At 40.8% G+C, this 16650-nt stretch overlaps 1 protein-coding gene across 1 annotated transcript in view; it reads right to left on the bottom strand.

Moving 5' to 3' along the window:
- LOC116883350 (cyclic AMP-dependent transcription factor ATF-7) overlaps window positions 1-10916 on the bottom strand; it is an 88019-nt gene extending 77103 nt beyond the window's left edge. The window contains exon 1 of the mRNA XM_032884432.1: window positions 10495-10916. The gene's annotated coding sequence lies outside the window, so the exon portion shown is untranslated. The remainder of the gene's footprint in view (window positions 1-10494) is intronic.
- Window positions 10917-16650: the final 5734 nt, after the last annotated feature.

The raw sequence follows: 16650 nt of genomic DNA, 5'->3' as shown, positions 1-16650 counted from the left end.
TCTCCAAGGAAGCTAGATAGCAAATGTTTACTTTCAAAACTAAACTGAATTTTGCTTCATCATATACAGGCAGTCAATACATATATACAGAAGAGAAACAAGCTTGTAAATAAAAAGACAAGTAAGAAAAAACAAAACACTATGATTTAACAGGAAATAAAACCACCAAATAAGTGTCTACCAGGGAAATGCTGAAGAGAAAATTTCATCATCAAGTATTTTTTTTTTTCTTTTCTTTTTTTTGGAGCTGGGGACTGAACCCAGGGCCTTGCGCTTGCTAGGCAAGCGTTCTACCACTGAGCTAAATCCCCAACCCTTTTCATCAAGTATTTTTAAGACATGTAATGAATGATCCAATGAAAACTCTTTGCTGTTGCATTTTGTCTTTAGTTCAGACATGATTATTCCTTATTGTTTATGTTCCTTCCTCCCCCTTTAAACCACTTCCAATGGGTCAGCTCAAATGTGTCAATTTATTTTCTTTAAAGTCTACTTGTCTTCCTGATTGTTTATCTGTCCTTTGATCTGAGCTTCTATTTATGTACATCTGGACTAGAAAAGACCCAAGGGATGATCAATACTATCATGCTTTCCAGGAGAACCCAGAACTAACTGTATCAGAATGATGAACAGGTAAACATACTTTTGAAAATGTACACTATCAGGTATGAGTTATCTCACTCAGGATGACATTTTCTAGTTCTATCCATTTGCCTACAAAACTCAGGATGTACTCATTCTTAATAGCTGAGTAGTATTTCATTGTGTAAATGAACCATTTTTTCTGTATCCAATCCTCTGTCATGGGACATCTGGGTTGTTTTCAGTTTCTGGCTATCACAAATAAGGCTGCTATGAACATAGTGGAACATGTGCCCCTTTGGTGTGGTGGAGCATCTTTGGGGTATACGCCCAAGAGCTGTATTTCTGGATCTTTAGGTAGGTCTATTTCCAACTTTCTAAGGAATCTCCAAATTGATTTCCAGAGTGGTTGTAGCAGTTTGCAATCCCACCAGCAATGGAGGAGTGTTCCTTTTTCTCCACATCCTTGTTAACATGTGTAGTCACCTGATTTTGATTTGATTTTAGCATTCTGACTGATGTAAGGTGGAATTTCAGGTTCATTTTGATTTACATTTCTCTGATCACTAAGGACTTTGAACATTTCTTTAGGTGTTTCTCAGTCATTCAAGATTCCTCTATTGTGAATTCTTGGTTTAGTTCTATACTCCATTATTTGATTGGGTTTTTTGTTTTTTTTTTTTTTTTTTTGGTGGTAAGTTTCTTGAGTTCTTTATATATTTTGGATATTAGTCCTCTATCAGATGTGGGGTTAGTGAAGATTTTTTCCCCAATCTGTAGGATGCCAATTTCTTTTATTGACTATGTCCTTTGCCTTACAGAAGCTTTCCAGTTTCATGAGGTCCCATTTATCAATTCTTGATCTTAGAGCGTGAGCCACTGGAGTTCTGTTTAGGAAGTTTTTTGCCTGTGCCAATGAGTTCAAGGCTCTTTCCCACTTTCTCTTCTATTAGATTCAGTGTATCTGTTTTTATGTTAAGGTCTTTGATTCACTTGGACTTGAGCTTTGTACATTGTAACAAATATGGGTCTATTTTTTACTTGGGAGGGAGAAGAATACAACCACAAGAGGGGAGGGAGAGAGGAACAGGGAAGGGAAAGGGGATGGAGGTGGGGGGAGAGAGGAACATGATCTGGTATTGGGTGGGGGGAAAGGACTGAAGCCCTGAGGGCCAGCAAAAAGAAAGGCGACCTCAGGAGGAAGGAGGTTGGGAAGACCCTATTGGATGTACTAGAGACCTGGGGAATGAGAGATTCTCAGGACTCAAAGTGGGGGGCCCCTAGATGAAAGGGCCAACAGTGGGGAGAGGGAACTTATTGAATCCACCTCCAGCAGAAAGACAGGGCATCAAGTGAGGGATGGGGTTGCTATCCCGCAGCCAAAGCTCTGACCCATAATTCTTCCTGTCTGAAAGAAATGCAGGGATGGAAATGAAGAGCCCAAGGAAAAGAATGTCCAGCGACAAGCCCAAAGTGGGATCCAGCTCAAAGGGAGGCCCCAAGACCTGACACCATTACTGAAGCTATAGGGCATTCACAAAAAGGGACCTATCACAACTGCTCTCCAAAAGACCCAACAAGCAGCTGAAAGAGTCAGATGTAGATATGTGCATCCAACCAACGAACAGAAGCTGCTGACCCCTCTGGTTAAATTAGGGAAAAGCTAGAGGAAGTTAAGGAGGAGGGCAACCCTGTAGGAGGACTAGCAGTCTCAATTAACCTGGACCCCTAAGATCTCTTAGACACTGGACCATCAACCAGGCAGCATACACCAGCTGAGATGAGGCCTCCAACACATATACAGCAGAGGACTTCTGGGTCTGGGTTCAGTTAGAGAAGATGCACCTAACTCTCTAGAGACTGGAGGCCCCAAGAAGTTTAGAGGTCTGGTGGGGTGGAGACATCCCTGTGGAGGGGTTGGGGGTGGGAAGGAGGTATGGGATGTGGAACCCTGGGGGAGGCAACCCAGAGGCAAATAAAATCCGAGTGTAAAAATAAATAAATTATTCTTTTTAAAAAGTGAAAAAGAAAGAAAGAAAATGTACTCTATCCCTTGTGGCATGCTACTCTAATTAGCACAAACATTTCCATTCACAATTTGCTTTTTTTGTTTGTTTTTTAAAGACAAGGTCTTAATCACCTGGAACTTGATACCTTCCTGCCATGTACCACCATACTCAGGTTTTGAGGTGTGGGAAATTTAACTCAGGGATTCCTGCATATTAGGTAAACACTCTACTAACTAAACTACATCCCCAGTACAACTTGTAACTTTAAATAATGAAAGTGAAAATTAAAACCCCAAAAGAGGAAGGTACTTTAAACTAACCAACTAAAGTTGCTCAAACATAAATTCAACTGTCAAGTCTAAAATTAACATGCAGAAGAGTTGTTGGCTGCCATTATAAAGGTTTTACTCACTAGATATCCTCTGATGCCCTATCTGGTATGGAGCACCATTTCTCCTCTAGAATATAGACTACCACACCTTGAAACTTTAACTGTAAATGGAAATTATATGTTTGTATATATAGTGGTGTTTAGATTTAGATTTAGATTCCAAACAAAATATGACAAGAGGTCAAAACTGGAAATGTTAAAATTATAGGGAAGCTGCAAGATAACTAATTGATCCATAAGCAAGAATTTTAATCTTCTGATTTCTAACTTAAAATGTCTGGGGAAGAAACTTTTGCCTCAAGAGTTACATTTAATGACAGGGCAGGTAGGGACGGGATTTTAAAAGCCACTATAATTAACACTTTCAGTCATTACACAATCAAAAAGCAACTAAGAATATGGAGGTAGAATAAAGAAACTGCAGACTGGGAATAGATACTATTTCCCAGGAAGAGTCTAAAATAAATTAAATAGATTGTTTATGAGCCACTGGCAAGTCATAAGCATGAGTATAAGGTGGTGACCTTATAATATATACATACATACATACAAACATACATACATACACACATGCACACATATATGTATATATGTGTGTGTATATATATAGTATATAAGTATATGGTGGCACATACACAGCCTTAATTCCAGCATTTGGTACATAAAGGCAGATGGATCTCTATGAGTTCCAGACCAGCCAGGACCACATAGCAAAACCTTGTTTCAAAAAAAAAAAAGAAAGAAAGAAAGAAAGAAAAAGAAAGAAAAGCAAGAAAATGAAAAAAGGAAGACATTAATATAGAAGTTAAACCAGAAGTGATGGTACATCTGCCTGTAAGACTGAGGTGATGGGAGATGGTGGCACACACATTAAGTCCCAGCACTGGAGATGGAGGCAAGCAGATCTGGGTTCAAGGCCAGCCTGGTCTACAGAGTGAGTTCCAGAACAGCCAAAGCTATACAGGGAAACCCTGTCTTGAAAAAAAGATTGTGAGTTGAGAGGCCAGACTGGGCAGCAGAGTCAAACCCTGTCCCAAAAGTCAAAAACAAACAAGCAATAAACAAGCAAAAGTAAACAGTAATTACAATATCTAACTTTATATTCTCACTGTCCTCTTCCACCCAATGGTCACTAGCCTAGGACTTCAGGGCTGCCTAAGACAACATATTTGAATTTCAACAAGATATGTCCTATTATTTTAAAGGCTGGGGAAATGACTCACCTGCTAGCATGTAGGAAGCTCTAAATTCAATCCCAGTCAGAAAGGGATTGAGAGAATAAGAAAGAAGAGGGGAAAAAAGAAAAGGGAAGAAAAGGAAGTGGAAAAGGAGAAAAAGGGTAGGTTAGATGACTTAACACAGTCCTATCCTTATGCACTTACCAGTGACTTAAGATGAAAATACTCATCATGTATATCAAATTTATCAATAATTTAAATATATAATGATCGAGAAGCTAAAATATATTATCTAGCTATAAAAAGTCATAACTAGCATGATGATACCTACAAAAAATGTAAATTTTTCATTTACAACTTGTTTTTTGGTAGCAGATGTGCAGTTTAATATTCACATGGGTTCCCAAACAATTGGAGCAGAGGCTGTCTCTGAACCAGCTGCCTGCCATTGGATCTCCTTCTCCTAACTGGACTACCTAGCTGGGCTTTAGACCTACTATGACTGGATGTCCCAGTGTGGGGTGGCACCCAAAGAGGGCTTCCCCTTCTCTGAGGAGGAGAGAGACTAAAGGGGGAGGAATTTATGAGGGTTGGAGATGGCAATTGGGATGTAAAGTGAATAAATAATTTTTTTAAAAAATCAACTACAAGAGGTCTAAGGCTATCTATATAAGCTCAGGGGTAAAATGCTTGCATTTGCCTAATACATGAGGCCCTAGGTTCAACTCCCAGTACTGGGGAAGAAAGGAAATCAACTACACCTCTGACTAAGAATGGAGATGTAGTTCAATTGATGGAGTGCTTAGCTACACGAGTAAAGTCCCAACACTATATAAATTGGTACAGAGAAGTTTGAGTTCATCTTTGGGTCTGGTATAATGGTTTACACCTTTAATTCCAGCATTCAGAAAGCAGTCAGATCTTTGAGTGTTGGAGACCAGCTTGGTCTGCATACTAAATTCCAGAACAGCCAGGGCTATGTTGAGAGATCCTGCCCCAACCAACAAACAGTAATCTTGAGGTCATCTTTAGCTAAATAGTGTATTTGAGGGTATCCTAGGCTTCTTAAGACCCTTTCTCAAGAAAATCAACAAATGAACAAATGAAAGGACAAAAGGACCAAAGAAAGGATCAGCTGATGCAAACACTTGCTGCTTAGGCCTGATGACCAGAGTTCTATTCCCAGAACCCATGATGAAAGTAGAAAGACAGAACATTCCTCAAAGATGTCCTCTGATCTCCACACACATGCCATGGCATGAATATGCACATGCCCCTCCCACCCTACCCCCCCAATAAAATATATTAAGGCCAAACCATTAAAAACAAACAAATAAACGAAAGGTACAGAGCTGAGAAGATGGATCAGCTGATGAAGTCCCTTCTAGGCAAGCATTAAGACCTGAGTTCAGATCATCAGCTCCTATTTAAAAGCCTGGCTGTGGAGGCATGCCTCTACAATGCCAGCACTGAAGAAACAGAGTTAGACTCCTGGAGCTCACTGGCTACTCAGCCTAGCTAATTAATGGGTGATTTCTAGGCTCAGTGAGAGACCCAGTCTATGGAATAAAGAAGAAAGTCTAATAGAACAGACACCCAGTGCCCTCCTCTGGCCTTTGTGTAGACATCCCTACCACATATACACAAAAAATTAAAAATATAAAAAGATCATCTGTTTAGAATTTCTAATACAATGTGCTTTCACATATAAGTGCAGTTATTATCAAACAAGTCTATTAAGGAAAAGGCAACATTTGAAAATAAGGCCATATCAGAGAAGCTTAGAAATGGTTGCTTTGGGGCTGGAGTGATGGCTCAGCAGTTAAGAGTATTGACTGCTCTTCCAAAAGACCTAAGTTCAGTTCCCAGCACCCACATGGCAATTCACAACTGTCTGTAATTCCAGTTCCAGGGAATATGACATCCTTACACAGACATACATGGAGGCAGAACACCAAAGTAAATAAAATTAAATTAAAAAATAAAAATAAGGGGCTGGGGATTTAGCTCAGTGGTAGAGCGCTTACCTAGGAAGCGCAAGGCCCTGGGTTCGGTCCCCAGCTCCGAAAAAAAGAACCAAAAAAAAATAAATAAAAAATAAAAATGTTGTTCTGGCATTTTATTTGTATTTGTTATTATTGTGTATCTGTATGTAGACATGTGTATGTGCTGTGGCACAAGTGACACAGCACACAGAGGTCAGAAGACAACTGTGTGAAGTCAGTGTTCTCCTTCTGCCTTATCTTAAGGTGAGGCTTGAGAACTAAACTCAAGCCATCAGGCTTGCATGGTTAGGCAGCAAGCACTTAACCTCTGAACCATCTCACCAGCCAATCTTTGACATGTTTTTTTTTTTTTTTTTTCTTGTTTTGTTTTTTTTTTTTTTTTTTCTTTTCTTTTTTTTAGAGCTGGGGACCAAACCCAGGGCCTTGCCCTTGCTAGGCAAGCGCTCTACCACTGAGCTAAATCCCCAACCCCTTTGACATGTTTTTAAAGTAAAGAGAAGACTTTTTCATGGACTCTAAATAAAAGGTTTTAAAAAAAAAAAAAAAAAAAAAAAGAATATCAAAAAGTTAACATTGGGTTGGGATTTAGCTCAGTGGTAGAGCGCTTGCCTAGGGAAGCGCCAAGGCCCTGGGTTGGTCCCAGCTCTGGAAAAAGAACCAAAAAAAAAAAAAAAAAAAAAAAAAGTAAAAGTTGGGGTTAAAGATTTGGCTCAGTGGTAGAGTGCTTGCCTAGGAAGCGCAAGGCCCTGGGTTCGGTCCCCAGCTCCGAAAAAAAGAATTAAAAAAATAAATAAATAAAAATAAAAAAGTTAACATTTACAAAATAATTAAACATGTTTCTTTCTTTTTTTTTTTTTTTTTTTTGGAGCTGGGGATCAAACCCAGGGCCTTGCGCTTGCTAGGCAAGTGCTCTACCACTGAGCTAAATCCCCAACCCCAACATGTTTCTTTTAAACAAATGCCTCATTTGTTTTTCTCAAAGAAACAAAATATGCACTTTCATGTCCACCATCAAGGAACAGACAGGGGCAATCATATTCCAGTCTGTCCCAAGAAAAGAGTTGTCTTGATTAGACACTTAAAAGACAGTGCTACTTGCCCCGCCTAAAATTTCCTTGTAAGGAAAACCTCCTTATCAGGTCTGTACAGGAGATGGTGGCAACACTATCTCTTCCCATTATAGCCCAGGAATCTTGGTCTTAACATGAACAGAACAATCTTCTGAGAGCTTCAGAGCAGCTGCATTCAGACAGACCAGCCAGGTAGATCAGTGTAGGAGTTGATTGAAAAAAAAAACTTCCGTTTTGGTTAGAAGTTAGGAAAAAAAAAAAAAAAAGACAAGATACAATAACATTAACATTCTAGCCCTTGTAAATAAAAGTATTTAAAAATTGTATAAATTATAAACTTTGATCCACAATAAAATTCAAGACACTGCTGACTTTCTCTGCCAAAAAATCCATTTAATCCAACAATTCATCTTCTTTATACTTTACCTGCCCCATTCACTATTAATAAAAGAAAAAAAAAAAAAAAACAACTCTCAATGTTGCTGACTTAGTGTGACATTAAATTTAAGCCAAAATTTTTAACAATTTACTCTCAACTAACAAACTTTCCAATTAATTGTTTTTCTTTTGTTTTGCTTTGAGACAAAGTCTCATGTTGCCTAAGCTGGACTTATACTATCCAGGTAGACAAGAATGGTCTTGGCTCCTGCCTCCACTTCTCCAGTGCTGGCATTTCAGGTGTGCACCATCATGCCCAGTTTTTTTGTGGTAACAGGGTTCACACATGCTAAGCAGTATTCTTCCTACTCAGTTACATATCTAGACTCCAATGTCCATCTTTTTGTCAGGTGGGAATACTGCCCAAGGGAGGGGAAAAAAGCACTGTACTTAAAGAGTGTTGAAGTTAAAGCCATCACAAATTCTAGACTGGAAGGACAAAACAGGGACTTTGTTCTCTCACTGATTTTTTTTTTTTTTGATGGGGGAGGAGAAGATTACTGCCTTGAAAACTAAAAATTCTTCTGAATGTTGAGTAGTAAATGCTCCCAGTTGAAACCCAATTCAGTAGCTAACAGTAAAGGTTCGGTAATTGATTGGTCTCAATGTTTACATAAGGACAATTTCTAGCCAGGGGAAAACACCTCAACTGAAAAACAAAGGTTAATACAAAACCACATGATCTGTGTTTTCTTCATTAGTAGTACTTCAATTCTCAAAAATAAAAGAGGCAGGGTAATAACTCAGTGGTAGAGTACTTGCCTGGCACGCACAAGCCCAGCTGAGAGCTCTAACTCAAGTACCACTATAAATCCCCACAACATACACACTCATGCATGCATATACACATGCCAAAATGTATATGTGGGGGGCGATAGAAAGAACATAATCTATGCAAAGAAAGTTTCCAATTAGCTGTTTGAGTCTAACTTATTATTAAATGATATACAATTACTAAACAAAGGGCAATGTCCTGTCCCTTTTCTGTACAGAATTAAGAACAAACTGGTAAGACTACTTCGTATGGCTGCCAAACTTTTCCTTAGCTTCTTTTCTTACAGTCAAGTTAAGTTTTGCAACAGCTTCCACTTACTTTACATCCCCTATACTTGAAAACAAATTGTGTTTGAGATCCTCAACCCTTGTCTTAAAATATTATGATAGTTCTTTGGTTTCTAAGTCTGGATGCAAAGAAAACATGAGAAAATGTTCAACTTCCTGAATTATGAGTCTATTTTATTCACACTACTTAAAACATAAAAAGGGGATATTATATCCCCCTGAGCTGGGGACATAGCTCAATTGGTACAGTGCACACATAAAGCCCTAGGTTTAATTCCCAGCACCACATAAACTGATAAACTGGGCATGGAAGTGAATGCTTGTACCAACACTTGGAAGGTGGAGATAGAAGGATCAGAAATTTAAAATTATGAGTTCAAAGCTAGTATGGGCTACATGACACACTACATAAAACACACACACACACAGTTGAGCCACATGACACACTGAATAAACAAGGGCTAAAGACTGTACTCATATGGTAGAGTGTTTACCTACCATGCATAAGACCCTGAATATTCAGTCCCTAGTAAGTACCACATAAACTAGATGTGGTGATATACACCTAGAATCCCAGTACTTGGGGGGGTGGATGGAGGATCAAGGTCATCCTCACTTATCTCAGTGTGAGGTGTACTTGGACTATATGAAACCCTGCCCCAATTAATAAATAAGAAAATACACAAGGATAATTGACTAAGTTCAATCATCCATTAAATAACTCTTAATGAACGAAAGGGAAAAGCCACATTTAAGGAAACGAATTTTATTTGTTAGTGTTTAGGGTATCTATACAGTTTCTTCAGAAATTATACTGCTGAAAGATTTTAAACATAGGAAAAAAATGAATTTGCTGAAAAAAACCTGCACATCTCCACAAACCTATACTTCATATGAACCCCGAGAGATACTAAAACACCCTCTGTTAAGCAGAAAACAAAGTTAGGAAAGTAGTAACACGGGAATCTGGGTAGGAGGTGCCCTGGGTAGTAAACATCCCAGTGAGAGCATTTCAGAGCAACATAGAAGTCCCAACGGGTCTCCAACTTGGACCGCCGAAGTCCCAGGCCCACATCCTTGTGTTTTGAAAGAAATGAAACTTGGAAAGGAAAATACTGGAAAATGACAATCAGAGCAGCGTCCTATTTTTCTTCTTCCCAACTCCTAGGCCAGCATTTTGGCTGGCTGGTCACCAGTCTGGGTGCCATATCCACCAAAAAACACTAAGCAATATCCTGGCCGTATTCCGACTGAAGAAAGACCCAGACTAAAGAGACCTGTATGTATGTCAGTCGCTGTCTCTTCTCCAAATATCCCCCTTATCCTCTGGATTTCCAGACCATTATCGAAGCGATGCCTTCTAGCAACCCAACCCACTCACATGTCTTCCTAAACTCATGCACTTAATCTGTCCAAATCCATACTTTCTGACACCATGTCTCTGCTGATTCTGAGGAATTCAATCGAAACGCCAGGACCCTAGTTTTCAAAGCTCCACTCCGACCAAACAACTCGTGCTTTCACCTGAGCCAGGCTCTAGTCACCCAAACCTAACTCCTGCCTATTTACCTCTGCCTTCTGCAGTGCCAAGCCCTAAACCCACTTTTTGAGAAATCTTTTGAGTCTTCAGCCTAGTTTAGCAGTCCTCCTCTCTCTTCTATTCCAAGAGCCCTCCATTAGACTTCCACTAGACTTCGCTTCCCTCAGGATTCAACCCCCCTTTCCTCGCCACGCCCTGTGCCCCCCGGGGCTACTTACCCCAAGTTCTCCCCACACTTCAGTCCTCTGGCCCCGCCTTCCTCCAAAAGGAAGGAGGCGGGAGAAGAGAAGAGGGCGGCACTCCGCAAGGTAAAGGCGATCTCCCATTAGCGCTCATGGCCGCCAATTGTGGCTTCCTTCTCTCCTATTGGTTGTCTTTAGCCTATGCCCCACCCTCTTCCTCAGACAGGCCTGGCCACCGCCTCAGCGCCCCCGTCCAACAGACTGGGAGGGGAGACCCCGGCCCGGGACGCTGGGACTGGCCAGAGTAGAAGGGGAGACTCCTGTCAGGCCACGGACTAGCTAATGTTAACAGGACTCACCCGCTGGTAGCTCCGGCGCCTCCCGCCCGCCCGCGCTCGGTCCCACAATCTGTCTCCTGCTCCTCCTTTCCCCCCTCAGCGGAGCAGATACTTTCCTCCCGTCCGGCCAGGCGTGTTCACTTCTCGCGAGAAGTGGGGGCGAGGGCGCGACTCGTGGGGCTGAGTTGGACTGGGGCCTAGGGGCGGGGCTTGTTGTGAGCGTGGCGTGAGTGGAAGGTTGAGCGAGAGCTGTACACACGACTCACACGTGTTCGGCTGCAAAGTGTGGGCAGCGGGGGTCAAAAGCCGCCCTGGTATCCACGCGGTCGGTCTGTCTGTAGTTGTGGAGGCGAAGCGAATGTAGGAACTGAGAGTGTCCCAGGCAGCCCTCGGTGAAAGGGCAATGAAGGGAGCAGAGCCAAGTGAGGGACTTCAGTCGCCAAGCTGATGACTAGTTGTGTGAAGCAAGTTAAACGGGGTTATTCCGAACAGGTGACTCCTTGTACTTGCTTCTTTACACTTGTCAGCACCCCACTGGCCGAAGCCTCTATCCGGTGTGTGGTGGAGGAGCTAGGCTGGTAGTGTGAGGGAGTAAGTTCAAGTCCAGCTGCATCGCAGTGGCTCACTCCTCTAATCAGCACATGGAGGTAGGAGGATCTCTGTGAGTTCGAGGCCAACCTGGTCTACACAGCGAGTTCCAGGACAAACAGGGCTACACAGAGAATCCCTGTCTCGACACTCCACCCCCTCCCCCAAAATAAAAATTAAAAAAAGATGATGGGTGTTCACCAGTCTAGCCTACTTGTTTCTGGGCCAAGGAAATCCCATGTTAAACAAATGAAAAATTGAAGTAAGGGGGACTGCTCTGGGGAACCAAACCTGAACTTGTCATCTGGTCACTTGGACAACCCTCCACACCTATGAACAACACACACACAAGTTAGTGTAGCTCAGTGGGAAGTAGGTTGGAGTCTGTGCAGCACGGCGATTTTTTTTTTTTATCTGTATTTATTACCCATCAGGTATTTTACTGAAACATCAACAGCACATATTATGTCAAAAACAAAAGCACATGCAACACTGTCCCGGTCATGTTATTTTTATTTTACAGTTGAGGGGGAGATTGGTCATAAGTCAGTAATTATACTTGAGAAAGTAAAGGGCTCTTCAGGATAATTGGGAGTGTGGGGGGAATTATTGCTAGTATTGAGAGAAGTCCTCTTGAGAATGTTTGTTTGTTTATGAGGCGGGGCTTACTATGTAGCCAAGCTGTCCTGGAATTCATTTTCTTGTGTCAGCCTCTCCTAAGTACTTGAATTAAGTATGAGCCACTTGTTTTGCCCCAATGTATGTCTGTCTATCATCTACATATCAGATACCTACCTGTGGAGGCAAGAAGAGGGCACCAGGTCCCCTGAAACTGGAATTACAAATGGTTAAGACCAGCAGTGTGGGTGCTGGAACTAGAAGCAAGGTCTTCTGGAAGAACAGCTAGTCCTCTTAACTGCTGAGCCTTCCTTCTAGCCTGAGGAGTTGAATTATTAAGAGACAGCCTTGAGATTTCCAGGAGAACATCAAATATAAGAGCTACATTTGAAAAAAGTATCATGAAGAAGAGACAGGTGGATCTCTGTGAGTTTGAGACCAGCCTGGGATACACATGAACACACACAAATTATGTGGTTAAGACTGCTATTTTTGTGTGTTTTACTAGGAGTAAAAGCTTAAGAATTGAGCAGATTTAAGCAGGGTTTAACAAGTGATTCAAGAATTCCTGACAAGTAACCATTTTCTTCTTTATAATTAACAGTAGCAACATTGTAGCCATAGTTTCTGTCTGGTGTATGGCTGTATGGGGTAGGGCAGGAAATTCAGGGAGGTGGTAATGGAGCCTGTTCCTCCTTTGAAGCTTTCCTTCTCCGTGCTAGGTACTGAGCCTAGGGCCTTATACTGCACCACTGAGCTAAATCCCAACACCCAACACAGTCATCTTCTTTTCTTTTTTCTTTTCTTTTCTTTTCTTTTCTTTTCTTTTCTTTTCTTTTCAGTTTTCTTTTGTTTGAGACAGGGTCTGGCTATCTGAGTGACCTAGAATATGTGTTCTTTACACGTTTCCTCTGTCTAGAGTGCAGGATTACAGGCATGCTTCACTAAACCCGGCCCACTTTGCAGCTTTTTTTGTTACTCAATTTTCTGAACTTCCTGTCTGTGATCATATTTAACCTCTTAGCATCCTCTCAATGGTAGAAGAATCAAAGTGATTTCTCCCTATATACCAAAAGTGAAATAAAGAGGGTTTTGTTTGGTTTTGGTTTTGGTTTTAAATATGGAACACTTCACAAATTTTTGGTGTCATCTTTGTGTGGGGCCGTGCTAATCTAGGTATTCTGATTTTAGTAAACATGCTGCTGAATTGAGCACATGAAGGTTGTCTGGTTTTGTTTTTTTATTTTGTGTGCATTGATATTTGGCCTATATGCATGTCTGTGTGAGGGTGTCAGATTCTCTGGAATTGGAGTTACAGAGTTGCAAGCTCCCATGTGGGTGCTGGGAATCAAACCCAGATCTTCTGGGAGAACAGCTAGTGCTCTTAACTGGTGAGCCATCTCTCCAGCTCCTAGTATTTAAAATATACCATTATTCTCATAATTAAGAAATGAGACCGTGTTAGTTTCTGAATTGTTCTCTTTTAAAAGAGAGATCGATATGATAGACACTGACCTTCACTATGCTAAGAAAATCATGTATAGTGGAGATGGTGTCACAAATCAAAAGGGAAGGGATTTTACAAGTTATACTGACACAATTGGACATGTAATAGCAACATGTATGAAACCTATGATCTGTGTTCTAAATGTTTTATGTGTATTCATCCCCCCCAATTTTATTTCATCAATCTATAACTTTGAACTGCAGACTGATAATCTCCAATTGTCCACTTAACAGATCCATGAAGATGTCCACTAGGAATCCCTGTTTTCTCTCCCACACACACCCTTTTGCCAATGTTCGTATAAAAATTCATCAGTGTTCTTTCTCTTTAAGTTTTATTATTAGTGTATATGACGTGCATGTATGAGTGCAGCTTTGTACATACCACTACATACCTGTGACAGCAGAGGGTATCTGATCAATCTTGTCCTTCTACCACGTAGGTCTTGTGGCTCAGACTGAAGCGGCTGGGCTTGGCAGTAAGCACCCTTACCTCGCAAGCCATTTTACTAGCTCTCTTTCTTTGTTTGAGAAAGAGTCTTGTATATCCCAGGCTAGCCCCAATCTCACTATGAGGCCTAGGAGAGCTTTGAATATCTGATCCTCCTGTCTCTGTCTCTGGAATACTGGTGAAAACACTGCCATTCTCTGCATACACAATGGATGGGTTCAAGTCTTCCAAGACACTTTCTTTTTAGGACTAGACTCCAGAGTACCATGAAACTAACTTATTAGCAGCCACTCTTACCCTGAGGAAACTTCACTAAAGGATGAACCCAGGAATCCTGAAATAAGCTTGGAGCCTCCCAAATTAACCTTGATAACTAAGAACACTGGTCTGCCAGGAAGACCTTCGTTTTAAAGCACTTATTTATGACACTTTTTCATTCAAAAATTCATTGCCCCCAAAAGAAAGTGACCACTAGTGAGCCTACAGTCACTAGTGGTCATGTCCTATTTAGCCCAACCAGCTCTAAGGTACCAATAGTCTACTTTCTGTCTCTGTATCTTTCAAGATATTTTTATATGTGGATTAAATCTTACAATATGTGACCTTTTGTGGTTGGCTTTTCTTGACATAATATTTTGAAAGTTCATGATAGCATGTCTTGGTATTTCGTTTACTTAATGACTGAATGATATTCCACTGAATGGATATCATTTATTCACTAGGTGATAATTTTTGGATTACTCCCACTTCCGACCTATTATGAGTATTGCTTTGAATAATCATGTACAATTCACTATGTTTGCTTTCAATACCTAGAAGTATAGTTGGGCCATATGATAACTCTGTATTTGCAGTGGCCTCAATGGAAATGACTTTCATAGGCTCCTATGTTTGAATACTTGGTTTCCAGTTGGTGGAACTGCTTGGGAAGGATTAGGGGGTGTGGCCTTGTCAGAGGAGATGTGTCTGTGGGGTCAGGCCTTGAGGTTTCAAAAGCCCCTGCTATTCTCAGTTAGCTTTTTCTGGTTGGTACTTGGGGATCAAGATGTGAGCTCTCAGCTATGACTCCATGGTTACCTGCTTGCTGTCATGCACCCAACTATGACAGTTTTGGACTCCAACCCTCTGGAACCATGAGGTCCAAATTGGACACTTTTTTCTATAAATTGCCTTGATCATGGTGTTTTGTGCCATAATTGAAACGTAACTATGACAGTATTTTTACCTTTAAAAGACAGATTTATTTATTTTTATGTGTATGAGTATTTTTCCTGAATATATGCCTGTGCACTGTGTTCGTGCAGTGCCTGAGGAGACCAGAAGAGAATTTGGGGTCCCCTGAAACTGGAGTTACAGATGGTTGTGAATTACCATGTGGGTGCTGGGAATTGAATCTATGACCTCTGGAAGAGCAGCCAGTTCTCTTAATGGATGAATCCTCTCTCCATACCCTTTAACTTTTTATTTATTTGTTTGTTTGTCTGAGACAGGGACTCACTTACCCAGACTGTCCTCCAACTTATAATCCTGCTTCAGCCTCCTGAGTACTTAACTGCTGAACTATTTCTAAAGCAATCATACCATTTTGTACTCCACCAGCAATCCTGTGAAGTTCAAATTTCTTAACTTCTTCACCAACACTTTTGTTACCCGTCCTTCTTATTCTAGCTACCCCAGTGAATGTGAAATGTTACCTTGCAGTTTTAAATTATATTTCCCTGATGATACTCTGTCTCAAATAAACGAAGAACAAAATGAAATATATTCTGCTATTGTTAGGTAAAGTGAGTTCTGTAACTATCTACTAAGTACAGTTGGTATATAACAATATTCAAATTTTCTAGTTATACACAGTGAGACACATCTGTAATCCCAGCATTCTGTAGGCTCAGGCAGAAGGATCACAAGTTCAAGGTTAGTCAGGGTTCATAATGAGATTTCATATCAAAGTAACTTTTCATTTCCTTGTTGAACTTCTGACTCAGTGGTATGCCCATTATTGAACCAGAATGTTGAAGTAACCAACTATTACCATTGATTGCCCATTTCTACTTCCATGCATCTATAAGAACAATTTTTTGGAGGTTTTAGGGGTGTTTGCATTTGTGCTTGTATGCCTTTATGAATGTGTGTTTGTGCAAGTGTGTGCATGTGGTGTGTGTGTGTGTGCATGTGTGTGCATGTGTGTGCATGTGTGTACATGTGTGAGAGAGTGTGTGTGTGTGTGTGTGTGTGTGTGTACATGTGCACCACAGCCTACATGGAAGTCAGAGAACAAGTTGCAGGAGTTGGTTCTCTTTTTCCTGGTTCTGGGAACTAAATTCAGGTCACTAGGCTTGGCAGCAAGTATCTTTCTATGTCATTGGCATTAAATGAAGTTACTGGGAAGACAGTATTTTATATCTACTGTCCTGCTATATGTTAGCTGTTTCTTGTGTTCTTCAAATTTATTCTGCATTTTTTGGCTTTGTGCTAGATTTTTTTCCCTATTTTTCCTTTATACTCTGTTGGCATTTCCACTTACTGTGTTCTCTCTTTTTAAAGATTGACTTTTACTTAGCGGGACATAGTGGCACACACTTTTAATCCCAGAATTTGTGAGGCAGAGGTGGGTAGATCTTTAAGTTGGAGGCCACCACTCTGGAGGTCTACAGAGTAAGTTCCAGGACAGCTAAGCGACACAGAGAAACC

This window comes from Rattus rattus, chromosome 1 (genome assembly GCF_011064425.1).
Source record: "Rattus rattus isolate New Zealand chromosome 1, Rrattus_CSIRO_v1, whole genome shotgun sequence".
NCBI lineage: Eukaryota > Metazoa > Chordata > Mammalia > Rodentia > Muridae > Rattus > Rattus rattus.
This window is presented reverse-complemented; position numbering and strand designations above follow the sequence as displayed.